The sequence below is a fragment of the Orcinus orca genome, chromosome 1, assembly GCF_937001465.1.
Source record: "Orcinus orca chromosome 1, mOrcOrc1.1, whole genome shotgun sequence".
NCBI classification, from domain to species: Eukaryota; Metazoa; Chordata; class Mammalia; order Artiodactyla; family Delphinidae; genus Orcinus; species Orcinus orca.
This window is the reverse complement of record NC_064559.1, coordinates 173,157,946-173,172,824: the sequence shown is the minus strand read 5'-3', so window position 1 is coordinate 173,172,824 and position 14,879 is coordinate 173,157,946. Positions and strand designations below refer to the sequence as shown.

Sequence of the window (14,879 nt, the reverse complement as noted above, 5' to 3'; positions counted from 1 at the left end):
GATGGACTTAATTGATATTTATAGGACATTCCATCCAAAAACAATAGAATACACATTTTTCTCAAGTGCTCATGGAACATTCTCCAGGATAGATCATATCTTGGGACACAAATCAAGCCTTGAAAATTAAAGAAAATTGAAATTGTATCAACTATCTTTTCTGACCACAACACTATGAGACTAGATATCAATTACAGGAAAAGATCTGTAAAAAATACAAAGACATGGACGCTAAACAATACACTACTTAATAATGAAGTGATCACTGAAGAAATCAAAGAGGAAATCAAAAAATACCTAGAAAAAAATGACAATGGAGACACGACGACCCAAAACCTATGAGATGCAGCAAAAGCAGTTCTACAAGGGAAGTTTATAGCAATACAATCCTACCTTAAGAAACAAGAAACATCTCAAATAAACAACCTAACCTTGCACCTAAAGCAATTAGAGAAAGAAGAACAAAATAAACCCAAAGTTAGCAGAAAGAAAGAAATCATAAAGATCAGATCAGAAATAAATGAAAAAGAAATGAAGGAAACGATAGCAAAGATCAATAAAACTAAAAGCTGGTTCTTTGAGAAGATAAACAAAATTGATAAACCATTAGCCAGACTCAACAAGAAAAAAAGGGAGAAGACTCAAATCAATAGAATTAGAAATGAAAAAGGAGAAGTAACAAATGACACTGCAGAAATACAAAAATCATGAGACATTACTACAAGAAACTCTATGCAATAAATTGGACAACCTGGAAGAAATGTACAAATTCCTAGAAATGCACAACCTGCCAAGACTGAATCAGGAAGAAAAAGAAATATGAACAGACCAATCACAAGCACTGAAATTGAAACTGTGATTGAAAATCTTCCAACAAACAAAAGCTCAGTACCAGTTTCCTTCACAGGCGAATTCTATCAAACATTTAGAGAAGAGCTAACACCTATCCTTCTCAAACTTTTCCAAAATATAGCAGAGGGAGGAACACTCCCAAATTCATTCTACGAGGCCACCATCACCCTGATACCAAAACCAGACAAGGATGTCACAAAGAAAGAAAACTACAGACCAATATCACTGATGAACATAGATGCAAAAATCCTCAACAAAATACTATCAAACAGAATCCAACAGCACATTAAAAGGATCATACACCATGATCAAATGGGGTTTATTCCAGGAATGCAAGGATTCTTCAATATATGCAAGTCAATCAATGTGATAAGCCATATTAACAAATTGAAGGAGAAAAAACCTATGATCATCTCAATAAATGCAGAGAAAGCTTTCGACAAAATTCAACACCCATTTATGATAAAAACCCTGCAGAAAGTAGGCATAGATGGAACTTTCCTCAATATAATAAAAGCCATATATGAGAAACCCACAGCCAACATCATCCACAATGGTGAAAAACTGAAAGCATTTCCACTAAGATCAGGAACAAGACAAGGTTGCCCACTCTCACCACTCTTATTCAACATAGTTTTGGAAGTGTTAGCTACAGCAATCAGAGAAGAAAAGGAAATAAAAGGAATCCAAGTCAGAAAAGAAGAAGTAAAGCTGTCACTGTTTGCAGATGACATGATACTATACATAGAGAATCCTAAAGATGCTACCAGAAAACTACTAGAGCTAATCAATGAATTTGGTAAAGTAGCAGGATACAAAATTAATGCACAGAAATCTCTGGCATTCCTATACACTAATGATGAAAAATTTGAAAGTGAATTTAAGAAAACACTCCCATTTACCATTGCAACAAAAAGAATAAAATATCTAGGAATAAACCTACCTAAGGAGACAAAAGACCTGATGCAGAAAATTATGACACTGATGAAAGAAATTAAAGATGATACAAATAGATGGAGAGAAATACCATGTTCTTGGATTGGAAGAATCAACATTGTGAAAATGACTCTACTACCCAAAGCAATCTACAGATTCAATGCAATCCCTATCAAACTACCACTGGCATTTTTCACAGAACTAGAACAAAAAATTTCACAATTTGTATGGAAGCACAAAAGACCCTGAATAGCCAAAGCAACCTTGAGAATGAAAAACGGAGCTGGAGGAATCAGGCTCCCTGACTTCAGACTATACTACAAAGCTACAGTAATCAAGACAGTATGGTACTGGCACAAAAACAGAAAGATAGATCAATGGAACGGGATAGAAATCCCAGAGATGAACCCACGCACATATGGTCACCTTATCTTTGATAAAGGAGGCAGGAATGTAGTGGAGAAAGGACAGCCTCTTCAATAAGTGGTGCTGGGAAAACTGGACAGGTACATGTAAAAGTATGAGATTAGATCACTCCCTAACACCATACACAAAAATAAACTCAAAATGGATTAAAGACTTAAATGTAAGGCCAGACACTATAAAACTCTTAGAGGAAAACATAGGCAGAACACTCTATGACATAAATCACAGCAAGTTCCTTTTTGACCCACCTCCTAGAGAAATGGAAATAAAAACAAAAATAAACAAATGGGACCTAATGAAACTTCAAAGCTTTTGCACAGCAACGGAAACCATAAACAAGACCAAAAGACAACCCTCAGTATGGGAGAAAATATTTGCCAATGAAGCAACTGACAAAGGATTAATCTCCAAAATTTACAAGCAGTTCATGCAGCTCAATATCAAAAAAACAAACAACCCAATCCAAAATGGGCAGAAGACCTAAATAGACATTTTTCCAAAGAAGATATAAAGTTTGCCAACAAACACATGAAAGAATGCTCAACATCATTAATCATTAGAGAAAGGCAAATCAAAACTCCAATGAGATATCATCTCACACCGGTCAGAATGGCCATCTTCAAAAAATCTAGAAACAATAAATGCTGGAGAGGGTGTGGAGAAAATGGAACGCTCTTGTACTGCTGGTGGGAATGTGAATTGGTACAGCCACTATGGAGAACAGTATGGAGGTTCCTTAAAAAACTAAAAATAGAACTACCATATGACCCAGCAATCCTACTACTGGGCATATACCCTGAGAAAAACCATAATTCAAAAAGAGTCATGTACCAAAATGTTCATTGCAACTCTATTTACAGTGGCCCTGATATGGAAACAACCTAAGTGTCCATCATCAGATGAATGATTAAAGAAGATGTGGCACGTATATACAATGGAATGTTACTCGGCCATAGAAAGAAACGAAATTGAGGTATTTGTAGCGAGGTGGATGGACCTAGAGTCTGTCATGCAGAGTGAAATGAGTCGGAAGGAGAAGGACAGGTGCCGTATGCTAACACATATATATGGAACTTAAGAAAAAAAAATGTCATGGGGAACCTGGGGTAAGACAGGAATGAAGACACAGACCTACTAGAGAATGGACTTGAGGATATGGGGAGGGGGAAGTGTAAGCTGTGACAAAGCAGGAGAGAGGCACGGACATATACACACTACCAAACGTGAGGTAGATAGCTAGTGGGAAGCAGCTGCATAGCACAGGGAGATCAGCTCGGTGCTTTGTGACCGCCTGGAGGGGTGGGATAGGGAGGGTGGGAGGGAGGGAGACGCAAGAGGGAAGAGATATGGGAACATATGTATATGTATAACCGATTCACTTTGTTATAAAGCAGAAGCTAACACACCATTGTCAAGCAATTATACTCCAATAAAGATGTAAAAAACAAACAAACAAAAAATAAACAAGTGGGACCTAATGAAACTTCAAAGCTTTTGCACAGCAAAGGAAACCATAAACAAGACCAAAAGACAACCCTCAGAATGGGAGAAAATATTTGCAAATGCAGCAACTGAGAAAGGATTAATCTCCAAAATTTACAAGCAGCTCATGCAGCTCAATAACAGAAAAACAAACAACCCAATCCAAAAATGGGCAGAAGACCTAAATAGACATTTTTCCAAAGAAGATATACGGTTTGTCAACAAACACATGAAAGAATGCTCAACATCATTAATCATTAGAGAAATGCAAATCAAAACTCCAATGAGATATCATCTCACACAGGTCAGAATGGCCATCTTCAAAAAATCTAGAAACAATAAATGCTGGAAAGGGTGTGGAGAAAGTGGAATGCTCTTGCACTGCTGGTGGGAATGTGAATTGGTACAGCCACTATGGAGAACAGTATGGAGGTTCCTTAAAAAACTAAAAATAGAGCTACCATATGACCCAGCAATCCCGCTACTGGGCATATACCCTGAGAAAAACCATAATTCAAGAAGGGTCATGTACCAAAATGTTCATTGCAGCACTATTTGCAATAGGCAGGGCATGGAAGCAACCTAAGTGTCCATAATTGGATTAATGGATAAAGAAGATGTGGCACATATATACAATGGAACATTACTCAGCCATAAAAAGAAATGAAACTGAGTTATTTGTAGTGAGATGGATGGACCTAGAGTGTGTCATACAGAGTAAAGTAAGTCAGAAAGAGAAAAACAATACTGTATGCTAACACATATATATGGAACCTAAAAAAAAAGTTTCTGATGAACCTAGGGGCGGGACTGGAATAAAGATGCAGACGTAGAGAATGGACTTGAGAACACGGGGAGGGGGAATTGTAAGCTGACGTGAAGTGAGAGAGTAGCATTGACATACATACACTACCAAATGTAAAACCGATAGCTAGTGGGAATGTGCTGCATAGCACAGGGAGATCAGCTCGGTGCTTTGCGGCAACCTAGAGGGGTGGGATAAGGAGTGTAGGAGGGAGGCGCAAGAGGGAGTGTATATGGGGATATATGTAAACATATATGTAAAAAACAAAAAACAAACATATTCACTTTGTTATACAGCATAAACTAACACAAAAATATAGAGAAATTATATTCCAATAAAGATGTTAAAAAAAAAGAAAGAAGAGTGATTGGAATTATGTGAGCCAACAAGATTCTCAAGGTCTGTCTACAGTGGGAACTTATCCTCAGCATTAATGACAAAGGTTGAAAAAGAGTGTTGCCAGAGCCTTGGCGATCTAGAGCCCTGGGTGATGAGGCATGCACAAGAGCTATAATTGTAGGGAGATGAGCCCGTTGACGAAGTGTGGCAACAAAACAGGAAGGGAGCAAGGAAAGAGATGCTTTGGCCTCTTTTTCTTCCCATCCTTCAGTCTTCCACTGATGACTCTCATAGGCCAGAAGAGAAGGGGCCCCACATGACAGACTTGGTAGAGGTCAGCCCTGCAAGCTACCGAGTAAAGAAAAGAAGGAGAGAATGCATCTGAGGGGACAAATGAAGAAAGACCTACATACGCCACTTATATCAAATACCACATTTTTCTCAACTCTCTAATCTGTTCCATTTGGATTTGTCTTTTTTGCACCAATACCACTCTGTGTTTTTGGTTTTGTTTTTGTTTTTTTTTCAGTACGCGGGCCTCTCACTGTTGTGGCCTCTCCCGTTGTGGAGCACAGGCTCCGGACGCGCAGGCTCAGCGGCCATGGCTCATGGGCCTAGCCACTCCGTGGCATGTGGGATCTTCCCGGACTGGGGCACGAACCCGTGTCCCCTGCATCAGCAGGCGGACTCTCAACCACCACACTACCAGGGAAGCCCCTCTGTTTTTTGTTTTTTTTTTAACTGGCTTTATTATATATGTTAATATCTGGTACAGTGAATTTAAAACCTTTCTCTTTATTGTTTTATAATTATCTTAGTTATTAGTAAATGTTAATTCTTCCACACAATTTTGAGATTAAACTACCCTATTGCTCCTAATATTCTGCTAGCATTGTATTAGAATTTTATGGTCTATAGAGTAATATGAAGGCAAATTTTATCTTTAAAATGTTAATATTTTTCTCCTCCATGAACATGATATTGTTATCCAGTTGCTTAAGTTTAGAAAAATCTTCTTAAAATTCCAAATAGATCTCACTTTTTTTTTTTTTTTTTTTGCGGTACGTGGGCCTCTCACTGCTGTGGCCTCTCCCGTTGTGGAGCACAGGCTCCGGATGCGCAGGCTCAGTGGCCATGGCTCACGGGCCCAGCTGCTCCATGACGTGTGGGATCCTCCCGGACCGGGGCACGAACCCGTGTCCCCTGCATCGGCAGGCGGACTCTCAACAACTGCGCCACCAGGGAAGCCCCCTCACACATTTTTTAAGTTAACTTAATCTGGAGAAAAGGAGTACTATTTTTTCAAATTTATTTGTATTTTTCTATTTTCTTATTACTTTCCATGTAAATTATGTCATCCACGTTTGTTCAGTTTTCTCCTTCCTTTCTCATACTTGTGCTACACTGACAGCTTTATTTTCTTATTGTGTTAGATAAAAAACCTTTAATTATTTAGATTTAAAGAGAAAAATTACAAAGATTTTTTTCTCATTAAAATGTTTATGGAGATTTTTATTGATAGCCTTTATCAAGATAAGGAAGATCCTTTCCATTTTCAAAGACTATAATCACAATATTCCTTGATATAATATTCTTAAGGCATTACAGTGTAATTTCTCCTTCACAGATAGTTTAAATTGATCTAGATTATATGATACATAACAAACACTGTTTCTTTCTTTACTTTCAAGGAGAGGCAAGTCAAGTTGAAACCTATTCTTGCTTGGAAATTGTTGATTCCTGATGGTAAAAATGAGTTTGAACAAGCAGTCCTACACACTGGGTGAAGTTGCCACCTTCACATTTCTCTTGTGAGGGGAAATCGTATTAGGCTTGAAAAATAAGCAGTTGCTCGCAGGCATCCACTGGGGTTCTTACAGAAGGTCCTGCTGGTTGTGCTATGTGATGATAGCCCATCTGCTAGTGGTTTCTGTGGCAGTAGGAGCCCAGCTGATCCGTGCATAGATCTACAAGGCATTTGGATGAGGTTCTTTCTGAAGGGCCTGGAGTCCTTCTTAGACCCATGCTCTGTTCTCTGGGAACAAGTAAATGGGAAAATTTGAGATGCATTTATTCATTCCATCTCTTTCATTACTCCTTTGCTTTGAGCTGCATAGAATGCTATCCAATGCTCTTGACCTTAGGTTCTTTTTATTCTGTCTGTGTTTTGTTTTGTTTTGTTTGTCTTTTTGGGGGGAGGAAGGGTGGTTTTTGCTCCTTTTTCACTTCTTTCCTTATAGAGCAGTTAGCTTTAGAAGTTAAGAAAAGTAATATGTAATATGTATGGCAGGCCTCTATTACTTTAAAGAGTAGACTTCCTTCAACTTTCATTAGAAAGGAGGCAATAAACAGAAATAGTTATACATGTGCTAAGTAGCAACAAGTATATGCTACTCGTTCCTTTTGATTGATGATAATAGTAAAAAATATTGCCTATGTTCAAGATATCCCTAAAATAGAGTAAACTAATTGTTCCATTTCTAGATAGAGTAGAAGCCAAGATTATGCCCTAAGTAACTAAAATAACTCTGAGAATTTAAACAAAAATTTAATGAGTTGATTCATTTTATATATACATATGTGTATATATGTTTGTGTATACATATTAATATAAGTTTCATTACTTTATAAATCATGAATATAAATCTCCCACACATATAAGATATAATTTCAGTGATTGTTAGCCCATATGTGTATGTTTAAGGGTGGGTGAGATACATTCAAATTACTGTATCTGGAAGGAACCTAGGTCTTTAAACAATTTTGGGAAGCTGGCTTACCATTCTTGAGATGCTTGCCTTTGGCCTTTCATCTTGTTTAAGAAAACTTTAAAGATAAATATTGAATTAGTATAAATATTATGTATAATATATTTGTATTATAAAGAATAACAATAAACTGAACAACCATGTAACTGCAACCCATTTAAGAAAAAAAGACATGTAAATTAAACGAGGTAAGAGAAGACCAAAGTTGGTTTCCAAGGCTGTTGGGACAGCTTCATAAAGTTAAGGAACCAAGCTTCTACTTTACTTGCTGCTCCATCTTCAGCATCTTCCACTTCAAGGTCCGAGTTCTATCTGAGGTATAGACATAGGATGGCCTTCAGTCTGGCTCTAAGGAGGAAGGGAAGATGTGCCTCCTGAATTTAGGGATTGAAGAAAATTCTTTACAGTTCTGTTTATATCACATTTACCAGAAGTCAGTCCTATAGTCTCACCTGGCTGCAAGGAATCTGAAAATTGCAATCTTTGAGTTGTCCAAGTTACTCCATAAACACTGGATGTTCTTTTGAAGTAAGGAAGAAAGACAGAATTGTCTCTGTTAAGAGGCAACTAGCAATTTGTATGGCAAGGAGTAATTAATATATTTTAGATATTGAGCCTTTTGAGCTCTTGTTGTTGTAAATGTCTTCTTCCTTATCAGGGCTTATCATTTTACTTTATAATGTCTTTAGATATAAACACTATTAAATTTAATGGAGTTGAATTTAACATTTGCCATTGACATTTTATTCATAGGAATAAAAGGAATTTGTTCATATTTCAAGTTCATGAAAAGTTTGCTGTTATAAAATGGTCTAACATTTGCATAGCTTTGGCTTTCACAAAGGATTAATCTTTGTTAATTTGATCCATTCGGGACACATTTGTGTGTGGTGTGAAGTGGAGATTCTAAGGCTCTGCTTTTCCTGTGAAGTTGTTTCAGTACCATTCACAGAACAGTAATTCTTTCTTCATTGATTTGCAATCCTAGTCCTATCATGAATCAGGTTTCCATATGTTTGGGTATGATATTGGGATCTCCATTTTGTTGATTTATCTATTTGTCTATATCAACACTAACTTCACAATTCTTTCAATTAGAGTAGCTTTATAATTAAGTCTTGATATCATTTAATTTAGGTTTTCTTACATTATTTTTCTTCTTCAGAAGAATCTTTGCTCTTTTTGGCCCATTACTGTTCTATGTATGTTTTAGTCATCCTTTTAAGATTCATAATATAAAACAAAACGAAACAACAAAAAAATAAAGTCAAAATTTTGACTGAAAGAGCATTGACTCTACAGAATATTTTGAATAGACTTGACTTTTTAATTTAAAAAAAATTAAGTATATTCACAAAATACGATATTTGTATTAAAAACTCAAAAGAACATATGGCTAAATTATTATGAATTATAAGCAATTTAAACAAATTGATTAATAAAAAGTCAGTTATTAACATTATGTTTGTGAAATTGTTTGCTGGATGTTAATATTATTTGGGCTTGTATTTTTGTTGTTGTTGTTTGTTTGTTTTTTAAATAAAAGTTTTATCGGAGAAAAATAGAACCACCACGTACACAGGGAAAAGAGCACAAAAATTCAACTGATACAGAACTGAAAGTCACAATTATCCAATGTTGTTTGTGATTACTTTTCAATTTCTTAAACAGCTCCCCTCAATTTGTTTAATAGTCTCACCAATTTTTTCAGCTGAAATAGCATCAAGTTTTCAAAAACTTAAGAGCCTCAGGGAAGGGACCAGCTTTCAAGGTAACAAAGGTGACACCAAGAGTCTCCTAATAGTACCAGTTCTACCTAAAAATTCCTTAAGAGTAATTATCGAGTCTGGTGGAACAGTCTATGTACCTCACAGACCACCAGGGATGAGTTAGAACATTGACTTAGATGGTCCAGTATGGAGACAGGGCAAACAAAATGGCTGCATTTCCTTGTCAGATAAGTTCATGTAAGGAAACCAGGGAGGCGCTAAGAAAATACAGGCAATGGCTGCTCAAAAATAGTTAGGAAGGCATTCTAAATACCACATATTGTTGGACAATAGTGTGTAAGTTGATGCAGTTATAAAGAAAACAGGCAACTTCTTAAAAAAATAGCTGGTTACAGTTCTTTGATAACTCAAGAAAACAATAGCAAACACAAGAGCCAAAAGGCTCAGTTGAGGGTTAGGACCGAGGTATTCTTCCTAATGGTTCCAAATAGTCAAGGAATTACACTGTTGCAAAAAGCATTAAAGCAGTTCTGATTTTTTAAAAAATTAAAACAGGGCTTCCCTGGTGGCGCAGTGGTTGGGAGTCCGCCTGCCGATGCAGGGGATACGGGTTCGTGCCCCGATCCGTGCATGCGCGGAGCGGCTGGGCCCCGTGAGCCATGGCCGCTGGGCCTGCGCGTCCGGAGCCTGTGCTCCGCAACGGGAGAGGCCACAGCAGTGAGAGGCCCGCGTACCGCAAAAAATAAAAAATTAAAACAAAATTTCTGCTTCTCCTCCAAGATCAATTCCCTTCAAAGCTTCATGGAAAAACAAACAAGGAAGCAAAACAAAACCCAAAAACAAAAGACCACTGATGGTAAAAGAGAAGACTTCTACTCACATTATCAATTTGAAAAACAGTACTTTTGCTATTTTCTATGTATGAACAATCCCAGGACATTCCCCTGAAAAGTAGGTGTCCAGTGGCTATGAGAACTCTTTATCTTCAAGCAAGTTTGAAAGGAATAATATCAGCATAATACAGAATTTGAAATTCCCAACTAGAGGGTGTGTGGGGGAAATGAGGAAGGATCTAGTTCTATCTAGGGCTTTAGGAAGTTAAAATAAGGATGATAGGAAATGCTTATATGCCAACAAAAAGGAGAGTTGAGGTGCTTCCAAAAAAAATCTTTGGTAGGGAAAATAGGAATGCTAAATCCCAGGAAGCCTGTAAGAATCTACAATTGGTCCAAGTTAAAGACAAAACTGTCCAAACAACATTAACGTCTAAAGGAAGTTGAAAACTAGTTTATGAATTTTTGCTCTTGTAAAAAGTTACAAAACACGTGGGTTTTGTTCTCTTTTGTGATGTTCATATTATATTCATTTTTAATATGAAGAAAGAGTTGGATTTTTCTCTCCTACCATGTTCTTCTAGTACAACTGACCAGCAATTTTCTATTTCAGCTATTTTTATAAGTACCTGTTAATCAGCACAGTAAACTCAGGGCTGAATCATATACACACATCCCATGGGAACATTTTAGGTTGTGTGTATACAAGACCACGTAAGCAACTGTCCCTCTGCTTGAAAACTTGTTTCCAAATAAAGTTTTTAAAAACATCCCTTTCAGTGTAACAGAACATTACTTAGTAAAATATCAATAGCTATGACAACTTATTTTTCTCTTCAAGGGAAATCACAAAACAGGTGAACAACCAAGTCCAGGGTGGTTTTTCTATTTATAAATACATCCAGTACTCTGTACAGTAAATAAAGTTTGCATGCAGTTTAAGTATCTTTAAATGACATTTTAAGCAAATAAACCTTTTGCTTCATAATTAATGGCACATAAGAACATCCCTCCTCTTTTTTTAAATAGCCATAGGGACCTCTTCCCCAGTTCCCAATAGTAATCATGAAGACCAGGTACTTTCTTAAGAGTTTTCTGCACATCATACTAAATAACATGCAAAGAGTTCAACAACATTCTTCTTAAAGGTAAGTATTACTGTTTAAATGGGCATGTTAACCACTGAAAAGTCACTCAACTATTTCCATTACACTGCTTCATTTGGTCATTGGTAGTATAAAAGAAGTCAAATAATAACAGGTTACTTTATCCACTGGCTACTGCTTATGACAACAAATGTTCCAAGGCCAACATTTTATGCAACATAATTGTACTGGTTTGGATTTTCTTTATCTCTTTCCATGTAGTCCCGGTCAATTAAGGAGTCTTTTCTCTTCTTAAGATCAGCAGGCTTTACTGGAAATTTCAACGGTTGTACACTTCTGAAACAAGAAGATTGTGGCTGTCTTTCTTATCTTCATAATTTGAACGATTGCAGCATCAGTTTGATACTGTCTGTCTTGAAATACTCTTTCTGTAGTGCTTGCTTGTTCCTCAACCGTTTCTTTCATCTGAATTTGATTGATCTTTATCCTGAAATGTTTGTGCTTGAAATCATCATTACAAATGAACTTGTCACCATCTCCTATAGCTTTACCCTTTGGATTTTTCACCAGAACTCTAGGTTTGCCACAGGCCAATGACTGCAGTGTTCTCCGTAACTCTCCAGCCTCTATTCCCGTAGCCTGCTTGATCTCTTCTAAACGTAACTCCTCTCCCTCATCAAACATTAGCAGCACCAGTGTTTGAAAAAGAGAGAACTGGAGTTCCTTTTTGCCCTCTTTAAATTCTGCCTTTAGCACACAGTGTCCTAGGGTTGACGGCCACTGAAGTTTCCCGCCACTATGTTTGCCTGGGTTAAAGGTCTTCAAAATCTCCTGAAATTTTACCATCTCTGGTGGTAAATGAACTTCCACAGGCACATACGTTGGCCAATAACCCACCGTCAGGATATTCACAGTTAATTCGATATTCCCAGGTACATTCTGGTTCTGCATATGCTGTTTGAATTGAATCACGATGTCTTTAGAAAGTTCCATGTCTTTAAACGTTCCTTCAAGTTTGCTGGTGAAAGAAGCTCCACATTCATGTTTGCGTTTGGACAGCATTGATTTTTCAGCATCCACAGATGCACTCTTCCCAACAGGCGCTTGGCTCAATCTTTCTTATAGAAGGCCTCAAAAACGTCCTTGCCATAGATGAATCTAAATATAAGCATAGCGGCTTCCCTGGTGGCACAGTGGTTGAGAGTCCGCCTGCCGATGCAGGGGACACGGGTTCGTGCCCCAATCCGGGAAGATCCCACATGCCGCGGAGCGGCTGGGCCCGTGAGCCATGGCCGCTGAGCCTGCACGTCCGGAGCCTGTTCTCCGCAACGGGAGAGGCCACAACAGTGAGAGGCCCGCGTACCGCAAAATAAATAAATAAATAAATAAATATAATCATAATCTTATCCAACATTTTCTCAAGTTCTTCATCTGTAGCTTCTTTGTTGCCTGCGAGAAGCTTTGAATCTGCATACTTAGATATAAGTTCAGCAGGTTTGTTTGGTGTTTTGTTAATGAATGTTTCAAATGCTTCTTTCATGGCATTGAAACGTTTTTCATTCTTCAGGAAACAGGTATCAATTATATGGTCAACCTTATCTTTAAAAGCCAGCAATTCTTGAACAATGGTTTTATCCTTTTCAGGATTAATTACAACAGTGCTACCAAATGCCTTAATGTATTCAATCCATTGCTGCAAGAGAATCTGAATGCCACCTCGAACTTTACTGAAGAGCTGATACAGGTGAGATAAATCTTGAATTCGGTTTTCATCAAGGAGTTTATTTAAATCTTTCTGAAGAATCGCTTTTAAGTGTTCACCTAGAAGTTGTTTTTCCACAGTAGCAATTAATGACTTTTGGGTGGTCTGATCTAAGTAAGTAATAAGTCTGTCTGCTTCTTTTTCTAGACGTTTGTTAACATGATGAAGATATTCAGGAACCTCTCTTTCCTGCATTAATTTTTGGCCTTCAGCTGCGTAGAGTCGGTTAGTTTCTTCCAAAAATCGTTGTTCAAAAGAATCCTGATAAATTTGCAAATCAGAGAGCATGCTTAAAAGGCTTTGGAGTAAACTTCTATCAATTGCTTCACTATTCCTTTCCCAAATGGAGGGTCATTGAATTTTTTTTTTTTTTGCGGTACATGGGCCTCCCACTGCTGTGGCCTCTCCCGTTGCGGAGCACAGGCTCCAGATGCGCAGGCTCAGCGGCCATGGCTCACGGGCCCAGCCCCTCCGCGGCATGTGGGATCTTCCCGGACCGGGCACGAACCCAGGTCCCCTGCATCGGCAGGCGGACCCCCAACCACTGCGCCACCAGGGAAGCCCGGTAGCATTGAATTTTTTTTTTTTTTTTTTTTGCTGTACTTGGGCCTCTCACTGTTGTGGCCTCTCCCGTTGCGGAGCACAAGCTCCGGACGCGCAGGCTCAGCGGCCATGGCTCACGGGCCCAGCCGCTCCGCGGCATGTGGGATCCTCCCGGACCGGGCACGAACCCAGGTCCCCTGCATCGGCAGGCGGACTCTCAACCACTGCACCAGCAGGGAAGCCCGGTAGCATTGAATTTTGAAGAACGTAAGTCCTATCCAGAAACAAAAAACTGCTACTGATCATGATCATTTGTCTGCAATGGTTTTGCCAACATCTATCGATCTTCTTTAGAAAAAGAACTCTATCCAGTGAATCCTCTCTGAACTGATGAATTTGTGCTTTCATGTGATCTTCACAAATCTGTCTCAGCTGTTTGCACAAGTTTGCAGAAATCTTGTAAGAACAGAGATTTTCCACAGCCTGATAGAGTTCTTCTAAATTGTTCTTAATTGAAGTACTATCCTGGATTAGCTTCCACTGCTTTTTTCAGTTTCTGCCATGTTTCATCCGTGTAGCTTTCTGGTAATGTAGGCTTATCTTTAAAGTTCTTGATCACTGACTTCTTAGCAGAGCCAGGCTTGCTGTTAGCAAAGCTAGAGACAGTGGTAGAAGATTGGGCTAGGTCGTTTGAGTGATACACCGAAGCCACAGAGGAGATTAATATACCTTATTTTTAAGTTGCTGCTGCTGAGATGTTGCAGCAGTTGGTGAAGGTGAAGAGGAGGAGGAGGATTCCTCAGCCATCTTCGCATCAAACCCTACACACCCCAGGGTGTCTTCAAAACGCAGCTTCTTCTGTATCCCTACGTGGCTGGGAGCGGCCACTGAAACCCCCAGGCAGGAGAAGGACGGGGTTAAAGGGGATGCCGAATCCCTGGGTTGTAAAGGAGTGGAAGAGAAGGGAGAGGTGGAATCAAAGTCTTCTCTGTCGTCACTACTGTTACTGCCGCTACTGCTGCTCTTTAACTTTCTCTTCTTGGCAGAGGTGGGCGGGGTGGTGCTGGTGTTACCATCAGTGGCAGATCTGACCTCCTGAGCAGCAGCGGCAGCAGCTGAGGGATTGGGGGAAGAAAAACCTGTTGGAAACATGAAAATAGCGGGGTCAACAGGCAGACAGCATCCAAAACCTACGTTTATATGCCTGCGTGCGTGTAGGAGAGAAGGTGGCAATGCTAGAGGGGGGAAGGGAAGAAAGAGGAGAAACACAGAGGAGGAGAAGGAAAGTGAAGGGGGC

At 38.8% G+C, this 14,879-nt stretch overlaps 1 pseudogene; it reads right to left on the bottom strand.

Annotated features, from left to right (window-relative positions):
* Nucleotides 1–10,171: 10,171 nt before the first annotated feature.
* On the bottom strand, nucleotides 10,172–14,734 carry LOC101269717 (cullin-4B-like; annotated as a pseudogene).
* Between the last annotated feature and the right edge of the window lie 145 nt (nucleotides 14,735–14,879).